Source organism: Fukomys damarensis, unplaced genomic scaffold (genome assembly GCF_012274545.1).
Source record: "Fukomys damarensis isolate Sample0158 unplaced genomic scaffold, DMR_v1.0_HiC HiC_scaffold_7, whole genome shotgun sequence".
Taxonomy (NCBI): Eukaryota; Metazoa; Chordata; class Mammalia; order Rodentia; family Bathyergidae; genus Fukomys; species Fukomys damarensis.
Genome location: NW_022900919.1, coordinates 15,926,559 through 15,938,859, shown reverse-complemented (window position 1 = coordinate 15,938,859; position 12,301 = coordinate 15,926,559). Strand labels below are relative to the sequence as shown.

General features: G+C 42.7%; 1 protein-coding gene across 1 annotated transcript in view; it reads left to right on the top strand.

Annotated features, from left to right (window-relative positions):
* Positions 1-12,301, top strand: part of Klhl25 (kelch like family member 25) — a 50,423-nt gene that overhangs the window by 17,258 nt on the left and 20,864 nt on the right. The window lies entirely within an intron of this gene.

Genomic DNA, 12,301 nt, shown 5'->3' with positions numbered 1-12,301 from the left:
ACTCCTTGGGACTTTCCTCAGATGTGCCACATTCCTGCCTTTTCTAACTTTCTGTGATCTCCAGTGCACTTTCAGCCTTACCTTCATATCTTCACACAACTGCTCCCTCAGGAACATACTACCTGGTCTTCCAAGTCTTCTTCTGCAATCTGGGTGGTTGCCTTCCTAACCCCACAACTCTTGGCATTCTGCACATGTGTAAAACCAACACCACATGGATTATGTCAGGACAACCACCTGCTGGAGCAGTAGCTGGGCTTCCTTCTACCATGGTTGTATGGGTCTCTGAATGCTTGAATGGCTGAACATTATGAACTGAATCCTGAGCAATGAATTCCCGAGGCAGCCGTTGTTTAGTGGAGTGCCCTGGAGTTCTTGTCTCACAGCAAAGTATTTCACTTTTGCAGTTTTGAGGCTTCAAAGGACAGGGCTTTGATGGTTCCTCACATGCCTTTAAGCCATTTTTCCTATTGTCTAGTTCCAAATTACTTGGCTTCTTTTTTAATACTAATCTTTTCAGCAGCCAAGCTCCCCTCTGTTCCATCTTTGCAGGCCCCAACTTTATCAGAGCTTCCTTTCTGATCCAACTCAAAATTTTCTAAATCACTCTTCTAGGCTATTTGCTCTTGATTCTCAATGTAGAGCTGGCCAAAAGCTCCCAATAGTACCCACGCCACAGCCTGAATGTTTGGCTGTCTTGAAATTTTCTCCACCAGATTCATTAGTCTGGTGCCTTTGTCTTAGGACAGGAACAAAATGTAGACAAAATTATTGCCAGAGCTCAAAATATATGGCTGGGAGTTCAACTGCCAGTGGAGTCCTTTCCAACTGAAATCTCCTTACCAGCTGCATTAGTGTCAACATTCTGGTCTTTTAAACTCTGACCAGAATCTCCCACAAGATTGGTTCACAGCATTCTAGGACTGCTTCTCCAACTGGCATCTCTAAACTTTTCCAAATGCCTCCCTTCCAGGTCATGCCACCCCGGAACCTATCTTCTTGGACCAGACTTTACCCTTCAACATCACATTTAGTTATAAACTCATCAGTGGACTTGTCCACTGGTCATGCCCCCATGATCCAAGCACTTCCCTAAAGCCCCAGCTGTGAGCACAGAAGGCTTTGGGAGTACACGGAGACATAAACAGTAACAAGAGAAGCAGGTGCCCATTTGGGGAGAGCAGTCTGGGAAGAGCCAGACAAAACCAAGGCCCTGTGCGGGGAGTGGGCCTGGCTTTTGTGAGGCCCAGAATGGGGGCAGCAGATGTACAGCAGAGCACTTGGAGATGCCAAGTGAGGGGTGGGCTGGGTCAGATCTGGACAGGCTTTTGGGGTCATTGCTGTGATGGTACCTGACCTGACAGTGTGGTTCAGAAACTTTTAGAACTGGCTTTTGGGAGAAGTTTGGAAAGGTTTGGAGGTGGGAGCTAATGGAGGACTTGGAGGGTTGCAATCCATTAGGAGAACGTATATTAATAGATCCCCTGGCTGCTGTGTGGAATGGACTCCGGTGGGCAAGAGTGGAAGCAGGTGGAGGAGCTCTGCAAAAATCCAAAGGAGGGCAAAGGGCAGCATGGCCCAGCCTGGGTATGGCAGTGGAGTGGTAAGAAGTGCTCAGACTCACTGGGGCTTCCAGATGGTTGGGATGTACAGAATGAGAGAACAATGCCAAGAATTTCATCGGAGCGGAAGCAAGCCTGAGTTATGCTCTCCGAGATGGGGAGGCCTGCAAGAGAAGCAGCATACCAGGAGCTTAGTGGGTACAGCTGGGGTGGTAGTGCCCCTGGAACCCTGTGGAGATGTGGATTGAGCTACTGCACCTGTGGGCTGAGACTTCACAGGGAGGTCAGGGTGAGAACAAAGACTTGGGGATGGCCAGTATTTGTAAGAACAGTCCACAATGGCCTGTGTGAAATCACTTAGTGTGTGGGCGTAAGTAGGGAAGAGGGCTTATTTACCTGTACTCGCTTCCTGCCTTCTCCAATATCTGAAAGTCTAAGAAGTGAGATGAAAACAGCAGAAGAGACTGTAAAGAACGTCCAGAGGTGCAGAAGAACCAAATGTTCAATCAGCTATTAGCAAATAGGTAAAGAATTCTATACACCATCCCTGAAGTCTTCCGGACCACCAGGAATACTGAATAGACGGCATTTAGAAGGGGGGTGGGGGGTGGTTCACACTGGGCATGTCTGTTCTTCCCTTTTCTTCACAGAAACCTAACTGGGGAGGCAGTCAACTCACATAAAAATCAACGTTTCCCAGCTTTGCTTGCAGCCAGATGAACTAAGTTCCCTCTGGTAAGATAATAAATGGAAGTGTGGGGTAGGACTTCTACGACGGTCTTCTTAAATGGAGCTAGCACAGCTGAGAGAAGTACATCTTTTGTTCTTCCAACCCATTCCTTCCTGCTGCCTGGAATATAATGTGGCTGTCAGAGTTGGAGCTCCAGCACCTATCTTGGGCTTTGAGGCAACATAGCAAATGGAAACCAAACATTAAGGGAGGTAGGATGAAAATATAGGAGCCCATGTTCCTGTCAACTGTGAAGCTGTTAAACAGTCAGGGATTGATTAACTTTAGATTTCTTTAGCATGAGCAAGAAACAAACTCCTATCTTATTTAAGTCACAGTTAATTTTGTCTTATCTGTCATATGCAGTACAAGGGAATGCTAACTCATAGATTTGTTAATAGTACTTTAAAGCTTGAGGACCATTTACACAGCACCAAGGATTCAGAGATGGCTTCCCCAGAACTCCCTGTGTACTGGCTGTACAACATGCTGGAGAGGCTCCTCCACCACTGGTGGTTGTAGTTCTCATGGCTTCTCTCTTGAGCTGGCTCTGTTCCCTCACTGTGGCTTTCCTCAGATGATCCATGTTTCTAGCTTCTCCAGCTTTGTGGGAAAGTCCAGCTACTGCACTTTCAGCTTCACATTCATAGCTTCCCACGCTGCCATCTCACAAACACATGGCCTGGCCTTCCGGCTTTCTTCTGAAATCTGGGTGGAAGCCTTTCTGACTCCACAGCTCTTGCATTGTGCATGTGTGTAAAACCAGCACCAGATGGATGATGCCCAGATCTGCTGCCAGCTGGAGCATTAGCTGAGCCCTTTTGCATCTTGCCAATGGTTGCAGAGGCCTCTGAGTGCCTGGATGGCTGAACATGGTGAACTAAATTCTGAGGGACAAATTGCTTTTCTCTAGGTTGCCTCCATTCTAGAGCATGGTACACTGACACCTTCTCAAAACCAAGTCTTCACCTTGGAAATTTTGAATCTTTGAAGGGTGGAGTCCTGCTGGTATCCTGTAAGAAGGCCATCTTTTGTATGTCCTGTGCCAAAGTACTTGACTTTTTAATGCTAATCTCTTCAGCAAACAAGTTCTCCTCTGTTCCATCTTTGTAGGCCCTGACTTTATAGGACCTTCCTTTCTGGCCAAACTCAAAACTTTCCAAACCATTCTGCCGGGCTGTTTGTTCTTGATTCTCAAGGTAAAGCTTGCTAAAAAGCCCCTAATCATGCCCTCGACTTTAGACTACCTTGAAATGTCTTCCACCAGGTTCATTAGTCCACTGCCCTTAATCTCAGTCTTCTATAATGTCTCAGGACAGGAGCAAAATGTGGACAGATTTTCTGCCGGATATAACACACAAGGCCTAGAGTGCAATGCCCGATGTCGTCCTTGCTGCCAACTGAAACCTCCTGAGCCTGGTCTTTACCAGCTGCGTTTCTGTCAGCATTTTGGTCTTCTAAGCTCTGACCAGAATCTCTCAGCAAGCTCAGCTTGTAGCATTCTAAGGCTCCCCCTTCAGCCAACAACTCCAAACCTTTCCAGACTCTTCCTACAAATTCGAAAGGCTCCTGAACCATGTGGCCACGCAGCATCGCAACAATAGTTGTACTTCTCTGGTACCAAAATCTGTCTTAATTACTTTCTTCATCATTGAGACACAATATCTAACACTTACAGCTTACTGAAGGAGAGGTTTATTTTGGTTCACAGTTTGTGGAGGTTTCAGTCCATAATTGGCTGGATCCAAGGCAGAACAGTATAGTAGAGGGACATGGCAGAGGAGAAACAGCTCATAGCATGGCAGAAAGGAGCAGAAAGAGATCAAAGGTGGAAGAGGGAAGTATACCCTTGCAGGCCACATCCGCAGTGACCCACTTCTTCCGGGATTCACCTTCCAGTATCACACCCAGGTGTACATCCATGGGTGGACTAATCCAGTGATAAGTATCACACACCCATGGTCCAGTCCCAGAGGCCCATGTATGAACTTGAAGCTTTGTGGGGAGACATCGAGATATAAGCCATAACAGCTCCCTCACCTTTTACTTCCTTTTCTTTCAGATCATATCTAAATTTAATGACTCCACATGTGTTCTTGCTCTGATTTTGCTCCATTGCCTATGTTTAATTTTAATGTATTCCACTCCTGAAATTAAGAATTAGAGTTTAAGAGGGGGGACATGATAATGTGGGTCAGATTTTAGAGGGTTGGCATTTACAATTTCACAGAAAACCTATAAGGAATAATAAGCAATGGTTATGAACTTGCTAAGAATCAATTTTGCATGTGAAGCTTCATCCAATCAACAATTATATAAATACCCTAGCCCTAGAAAATTGGCAGAGTGCTAAAACTACAAATGTGATCTGTTATTTCTTTAATGGAGCAATTATGTTGATGCCTCTGGTGCCTTTTCCCTTTGGAAAGCACTGTAACAGCACTCTTAGCCAGCTTCTCACCTCTGGCCAACACTGCTCCTAAGTATTAGAAACCATGTGTCTTGAATATCTCCAGAGATGAGCCAAAGGGAGATACTACATTGAGCACTTTATAAGTACCAGGCCCACTGAAGCACCTTATTTAATCTTTACAATACCTCTGCAAGAACGGGTGTAGAATCCTTTCACCAGTAAGAACCAGATACTCTGAGGGTCAGAGCAATCTGCCCACACAGTTCTGGATGGACAGAGGTGGGCTTGAAACCCAGATCTCAGGCTGTACATCAGACTACTTCACCTCAAATGCCTTTGCTGGCCATGTCTCTTTATCATCCCACAGTCTTTTGAGCTAGGATTCTCTTTTGGCCAAACAGCTTTCTGCTCAGGGGCTCTCTGTTCTCCACTAGTCACTTTTCCAAATGTTTTGTATACTCCCTCCTCCCCCATAATAAGCCTTCTTTCATCTCTTATCAGTGTGACCTCTGCTTCCTGGGAGACTCTGCTTTCCTCATTAGCTCTTTCTTTACCAGTGGATCTTTGTGTCCTTCAGTGAGCTACTTGAATTATTAATTTTCAGTGAGAGGGAGAAAAGAAAGGATATTTATTTATTTATTTGGTACTGGGGATCGAACTCAGGACCTTGTGCTTACAAGGCAGGTAATAGAACCACTGAGCTGAATCTCCAGCCCTATTTATTTATTTTTTCTTTAGATACCAGGGATCAAACTTGGGTCTTTGTACTTGTGAGGCAGGTGGCAGCACCACTGAGCTAAATCCCCAGCCCAAAAGGACATTTATTGCATTCACTTTGTGTAGGAATTTGTCTCCTCTAGTCCCCTAAATAATCCCATGAGGAGTTTTTACTTGCTGTTTCACTTTACTTGCTGTTTGATTAGAATACAAGATACACAGTAAATTGAAATGGTGGATTGAGTTGCACATCCACCTTGTGGAACACAAAATCTTGCCCCTGTTCCCCTGCCCTGAAACTAGTATATTAGAGGTGTCTGGTGAACTGAATTAATGATTGTGGACTGAGTTTGTGACAGTTAGTGGATGAGAGGATGAATGAATAAATGAATAGTTGAAGCCTGGTTTAGAAGATTTTAGTGAGAAATGATACAATGCAACCAAGAATATGAAGTAGATCTTTAACAATAGAATTTTTTTTCTTTTAGCTATGGATGCTTCTCCAAGTTTCCTCAAGCTGATTGTTAAATATCATCCTCTCTTATAGGCTTGGGTCATATTTTTTTATTATTATGTTATCATAAAGTTGATAATTTATACAAGAATAATTCATTTAAGAAACTAAGTTTTAGAAAAACATCTTTTGTTTTGCTGTGAAAGCTAATAACTATGACTTAAGTGGTCTGTCAGAGGGTTTGTTTACATCAGGGATTCTCCAACTGCAAGGGCCATGGACTAGTACCACCCAAGGCCATTGAGGAACCCAACTAACAGTAGGTGAGTGGCCAAGAGAGTGAAGTTTCATCTGCATTTACAGCTGCTTCTCATTGCTCCAGTTAGTACCTGCCAACAGCAAAATTATGTTCCCATAGAAGCAAGAACCCTACTATGAACTGCCCATGTGGGGGAACTAGGGTTGCCTGTTCTTTATGAGAATCTGGTGCCTATGATGTAAGATGGAGCTGAGGTGGTGATGCTAGCATTGAGATGAACATTAGCAGAGAGGTTTGACTGCACAGAGACCATAATACATCAGTTGCTTGCAGGTCCAGATCAAAACTATCACCAAGGGCTGGGAATTTAGCTCAGTAATGCTGCCACCTGCTTTGAAAGCAGAAGGTCTTGAGTTCGATCTCCAGTACAAAACAACAACAACAAAAGCTCTATCTTTGAATGGCAAATGGCAGTTAAGTTGCATCTGATGACAGGATTAAGGTCTGAATCTGACACTTATTCTACTCCATGTGTGGCCCACTCAATATTTTATTTCCTGCTTTTATCCATGCCTCTTTCCCAAACTGCACACTTGTCTCAATCTTAGCCTGCAAATTAACCCTAGCCAAAATAAATAAAAAACAAACTTAAAATATTCTTCAAAAAGAGGGAAAGACCCAATAATAGAAGACTTCAAGATTGCCAACAAAAAGAAAACTGCATTTATAAGAAAATGTTAGCTCTACTTAAATTACAGGTTCATGGCAACATGTGATTTACATTCTCCAAGCTTGCTTTGTATAATATGTTGCGATCCATCAAACCCATAAAATCCTCAAAACTGCCTTGACACATGGAGACCCAAACCCTGCATTGAAAGCAAGGCTTTGGAATTTTAAAAGATGAACACAAAGAATAGAAGCAATTATTGAAGGCCACCACTGCATTGAATGTGTCTACACTGAGAGCATCATTCTTAGTGGCTAAAGCCAAGAAGCTTGATCTTGCTGGCTGCTAAAGACATTTGTCATGAATTTTTAGGAGTCCTGAATTTTTAGGAGAGGCTGCGGTTCAAAAGGTGGCACATGTTCTACTTTCACCCAGGACCATGACAAGTTGAGTTCGTGAAGTAGCAGAGGACATTGAAGCACAGCTATTGAGGGGATGAATGAGTCACTATGGTGTACAATCCAAGTTGACATGTCTGCTGACCTTGATAACAAGACAACAGTGCTAGTTTTTGTGTAATATGTGCGTCACGACAATGTGCATGAAGATATGTTATATGCACTTTTGTTGCTAGTCAGCTTCACATATCCATTCAAGTCTGTGAATGATTGAATATCACCAAAACCGAATTGGTCATTTCACGTCAGTATGGTGCAAACAGAGAGGCTGCCATGATTGGATGGCTTTCTGATTTCATTATTGGAGTCAAAGAGGTTGCTTTTGACTGTGAGTCTACACACTGTGTTATCTGTAGAGAAATGCTGGCTAGCCAAAAAGTATCTCCTGAACTTAACATTTTGTAGAACATGATTAAAATTGCCAACCACATTAAATACTTGTCCTTAACTCCGGTTTGTTTGTGAAGCTCTGAGGTATGAATGCAGAGTACACATATCTTCTCTTATACACAGAGAGGAAAGATGGCTTTCTAAAGGTAGATCACTGACCAGAGTGTTTGAGTTATGAGAGCTGCTCCAGAGTCTTTTAGAAAAAGTCACCACTGGCAGCACATTTTAGTGACACACAATAGGTCACAAAACTTGCTTACTACTGTGAGATATTCAACCTGCTTAGTGAATTCAATCTGTCACTTCAGAGGAGAAAGAAAACTGTGTTCAAGTCAGTAGATACAGTGGCTGCATTCAAAGGCAAATTGGAAACATGGGAGTGAGAAATGAACATTGGGATTTTTGAAGTGTTTTAAACATTAACTGAGGAGTTTAAGTATAGCTTCCCAACCAAAAAATCCCTGAACTGGGAAGAAATGGCTGTGTGAACCATTTATTAGTAAGCCAGATGAATAGATTTTGTCCATGCTAGAAGAGGATCAATTGCTTGAGATCACAAATGATGGCCGCTTTAAAAGTAGGTTTGAGACAACTTTAAATCCCTTTATGTTCTGAATTAAGGTCAAGGCAAAATACCCTGATTTGAGTCAAAAGCACTGTAAAACCTGCTTCCATTTCTAATATTCTATCTTTGTGAAGCAGGGTTTTTTGCAGTGACAGCACCAAAAGATTATGGAGGAGATTGGACATAAGCAACACACTTGGGGTGTCACTGGCTTCCGTCACCCCCCCATGGGACCATCTAGTTGCAGAAAAACGAGCTCATGGCTGTCACTGATTGTGCATTATAAGTTGTATAATTATTTCATTATATATTACAATGTAATAATATTTAGAAAAAAGTGCACAATAAATGTATCTAATATTTCTATTCACAAATGAACATCTGCATAGTTCAGTTCACAAACAAAAAGCATTTGGCAAAATTTTGCTTCTGTTCACAAACTCCCCATCAGATGACAAATACAACCACAGTCATCTTCCCACACAAACACAGATGCAGGCGTCTTCCCCAAAATTGTAAAACAAGTTAAGTTTGTACCACTGTAAGGTGCTTGAATTCACCTACCATGGAAAACTGCCTTCTGTGAAACTGGTCCCTGGTGCCAAAAAATTTGGGGACCCCTGGTTTAGCTCACAGATTTAAAAAATGCTAAAAATTCTTGCTTGCTTCTCTGCAATAGATAAACGCTATTGCTTTTCTCTATTGTCTTTTATTAGACTTTGTTCAGAGATATTAATTCTTAAAGTGTTAGGGTGTACTTAACCATGTGTTCAGTTTTCTTCTTTTAATAGTTTTATTACATAATGTTGTTTAAGTAAACTATGTGGTATGCTTTCATTTTTAAACGTCTGATTGTCCTGGTGCAATATAGTCGATCATGATTGTCTTAACATACTGTAAAACTAAATTGTTTTTGCTAAATTGCTACCTTGTGTATTGCTGATAGTCATGTAGCTAGAAATGCAGTAGCTATGCTATTCTTAGTAAATGAAACAATCTTGCTTTACAGACATTCCTCATTTAACAACCAGGGCCAATTCACTTCTGTGTCTGGGTCATTGAATGAATTGGTTGTTAAATGAGGAATTTTGTATAGTATTTACATTACAATATTGAGAACAAAGAAATAATCAAAGGAAACTCCAGCTTGATAACTTTGTTTTTATTTGCATAACTTTTAAGTGCAGTGCAGTACTGTGTAACAGAACATAATCATTAAACAGGTCATTAAACGAGGAATGTCTATTATGAAAACGTTTTTAATTGGTAAATAGGTATTCTTGCACTCTGTATTCAATTTTTTGGCAAATTCTGTATACCTAAGAAATTCTACACTGTGGTATAATTACTAAACTATAATTCTACGTTTTGGCATAATTAAATAATAAGCTTTCTCACCAAACTGGCAATTCACATTGGTTTGTGGGAGAAAGGTGACTCTAAATATATGCTTAGTGTACCTTTCTGACAAAGCTAAACTTGTTTCGCTGGGAGGAGGTTGGTTTTCTTTGACTAACTTGGTTACTATGTTTCTTAGTACAGGAATGTGCTTTGCTCTCCTTTGTTTTTCTGCTTCCTCGTAAACTTTGTAACTATAGCCTGTCAAAGTTGGATGATTAGGGTGCCTGTTTTCTACCCAGTAGATAAGAATGAACTTGGCAATGAGTCCTAAGAACCACTGTTTTTCTAAATCTGTCGCTCAAATAGCTAAAAAGGTTTTTTTTTTTTTTTTTTTTTTTTTTTTTAAAAAAACACCCACTTGCATGGTCTGTCATTTTCCCTTCAACATGGGGCCTGTTCTTTTCAGCAGACAGTCTGACGAGGTCTCCCCAAGAGTCAGCAAAGTCGTAGGTTTGCTGACTTGTACCATAGGAAAGAATTCTAGGACTCATCCTAGGAGGGTTTACCAAGGCAAAGCCAAAGAAGTACACACTCAGAGGAAACAGTACAAGCCCTCCACAGAGTCACTTTGTCAGGAGTTGGGGGCTTTCATGTGGTTTTAGAGCTTCCTGGAGAGGAGCCAACTAGAATGTGCAGGAAATCCGATCGGTGGGCTGGGTTAGTCTCAAATTTAGAGACGCTCTGCACCTCTGAGTGGTGCTTCCTCGAGGCTGGGAATCTCTGAGAATAAAGAGGCTCAATTAAGCACTCGGGAGGCTGAAGCAGGAGGATCACTGAGTTCGAGACCAGCCTGTGCTATATAGTGAGTTCCAGGTCAGTCTCAACTACATAGTGAGACCCTGTCTCAAAAAAAAAAAAAAAAAAAAAAAAAAAGGCTCAATTAACAGCCAAAAAGCAGGGGCCCAATTTACAGGTTTATACCATCAAGACCCTTAAGAAAAAAGGGTTTTTAAAAATTTTCCTGTTAAGGGGGGAGCATTTTAGCTTCAGGTTACTTTGTGTCCTAAAGTGGCAGTTTTTCTTAAAAAACACAATTTTATGATTTCAGTCCCCCCTTTTCTCTTCCTACCTAGCCCCCCCATGGGGAGTTGTGTTGAACCCAGGGCTTTCTGCATTGAGCTACATCCCCAACCAACTCTTTTTTGTTTTTTAATTTTCAGGCAAGGTCTCTCACTAAATTGCTAAATTGCCCAGCCTTGCCTATTTTCTAACTTTCGCTATCGCTTCTATTCTATCCTGTTCTTGGCATCTCGCACCAAGTGGGGAAAATATATTCAGAGCATCAAAATGAATCACCTGTGTCAACCCCAGACAATAATAAGGAGCTACAGAGGTTATAAAAAAAGGGTTCACATGAATGATTGCCTAAAGGAAAAAGCCCTACCAGAAGGAAGTTAGCTACTTCCTGACTTTGGCTTGGGCCCCACAATCTTTAATGGTGCTCTACTCAGCTTATTTTTAATTAATTTATTTATTGGTATTTTGAGACAGGGTCTCACTATGTATGTAGTTGAGTCTGACCTGGAACTCACTATGTAGCCCAGGCCGGTCTCGAAATCACAGCGATCCTCCTGCCACAGCCTCCTGAGTGCTGGGATTACAGGCTGCACCACCACACCTGGCCTCTCTACACAGTTTAAACATCTGCCTTCCTTCCTTGTATTCTAACTGCCTTTCGATGGAATCCACACACATCAATCATATAATAGCCAGATGACACAGCGCCTCGAGGCCTTCAGGATTGAGGACTGAACTAAACCTAGGCAGGGACTGTAAGCTACAGGATAAAACAGCTTTTCAAAAAGTAAGACTTTTTTTCCCCTTTTAGAAATAGCCACTCGGGCCTGTAATCCCAGCACTGGGAGGCTGAGGCAGAAAGCTCCCTGAGAGGTCCAGGCCAGCCTGGATTACAACAGGAGACCTTGTCTCAAAACAAGAAAGGGGCTGCTTCTCTAACTTTACTTAGGCTCACGGTAACCCCCCCCCATGCCCACCCCAATTCACCCAGGTCCCACAACCAAGAGGATTCTGTACTTCCAGCCCTCTGGGCCAAAGCTTGGCCATGTCTACAACTACCATTCCTGGCTTTTGTTTTACCCCTTCTATAAAGTCGAGCGCCCCTGTGGGTTGGGGGCGGGGTGGGGGGAGGAGCTGCGCTGCCCAATTTGGCCAAATTGTAAATAAACTAATTTTTCCATTTTCCTGGGCTGTCTCTATACTTGATTGCGAGTGGGCAAATGGGCCCAGTAACCCAGCCGGCACCAACAAAAACAGATTCCAAGCACAGATGGAAATTGGTAGCTACAGAAATTCCAAACACTGAAGCAAACCTGGCGTAAAAATAAAGGGTTTCCTTAACACTGGGACAACTAAATTGTGACTCTGCGAAGAGGTCTGCAACGCCTGTAATTTGGGGGATAAAAGTAAGACGCATGTGCAATTTATAAATTCCCTCCTTCAGAAAGCTCTAGAACACCCTTTAGTTTTGTTCCCAAACAGCCGTGGGACCGGCAGGCGCCTGTACCTTTAAGAATCTGATCGAAGTCTTTTTCTTCTCCCGGCCCCACCTCCCCGCGCTACCGGCTTGGCCTGGACGACCACCCCTTTCTCCTCATGAGGCCACACTACGGGTTCGACTGCCCGTCCGTCATAGCAGCCACGTCTCTGATTGGCTGCTTGGCT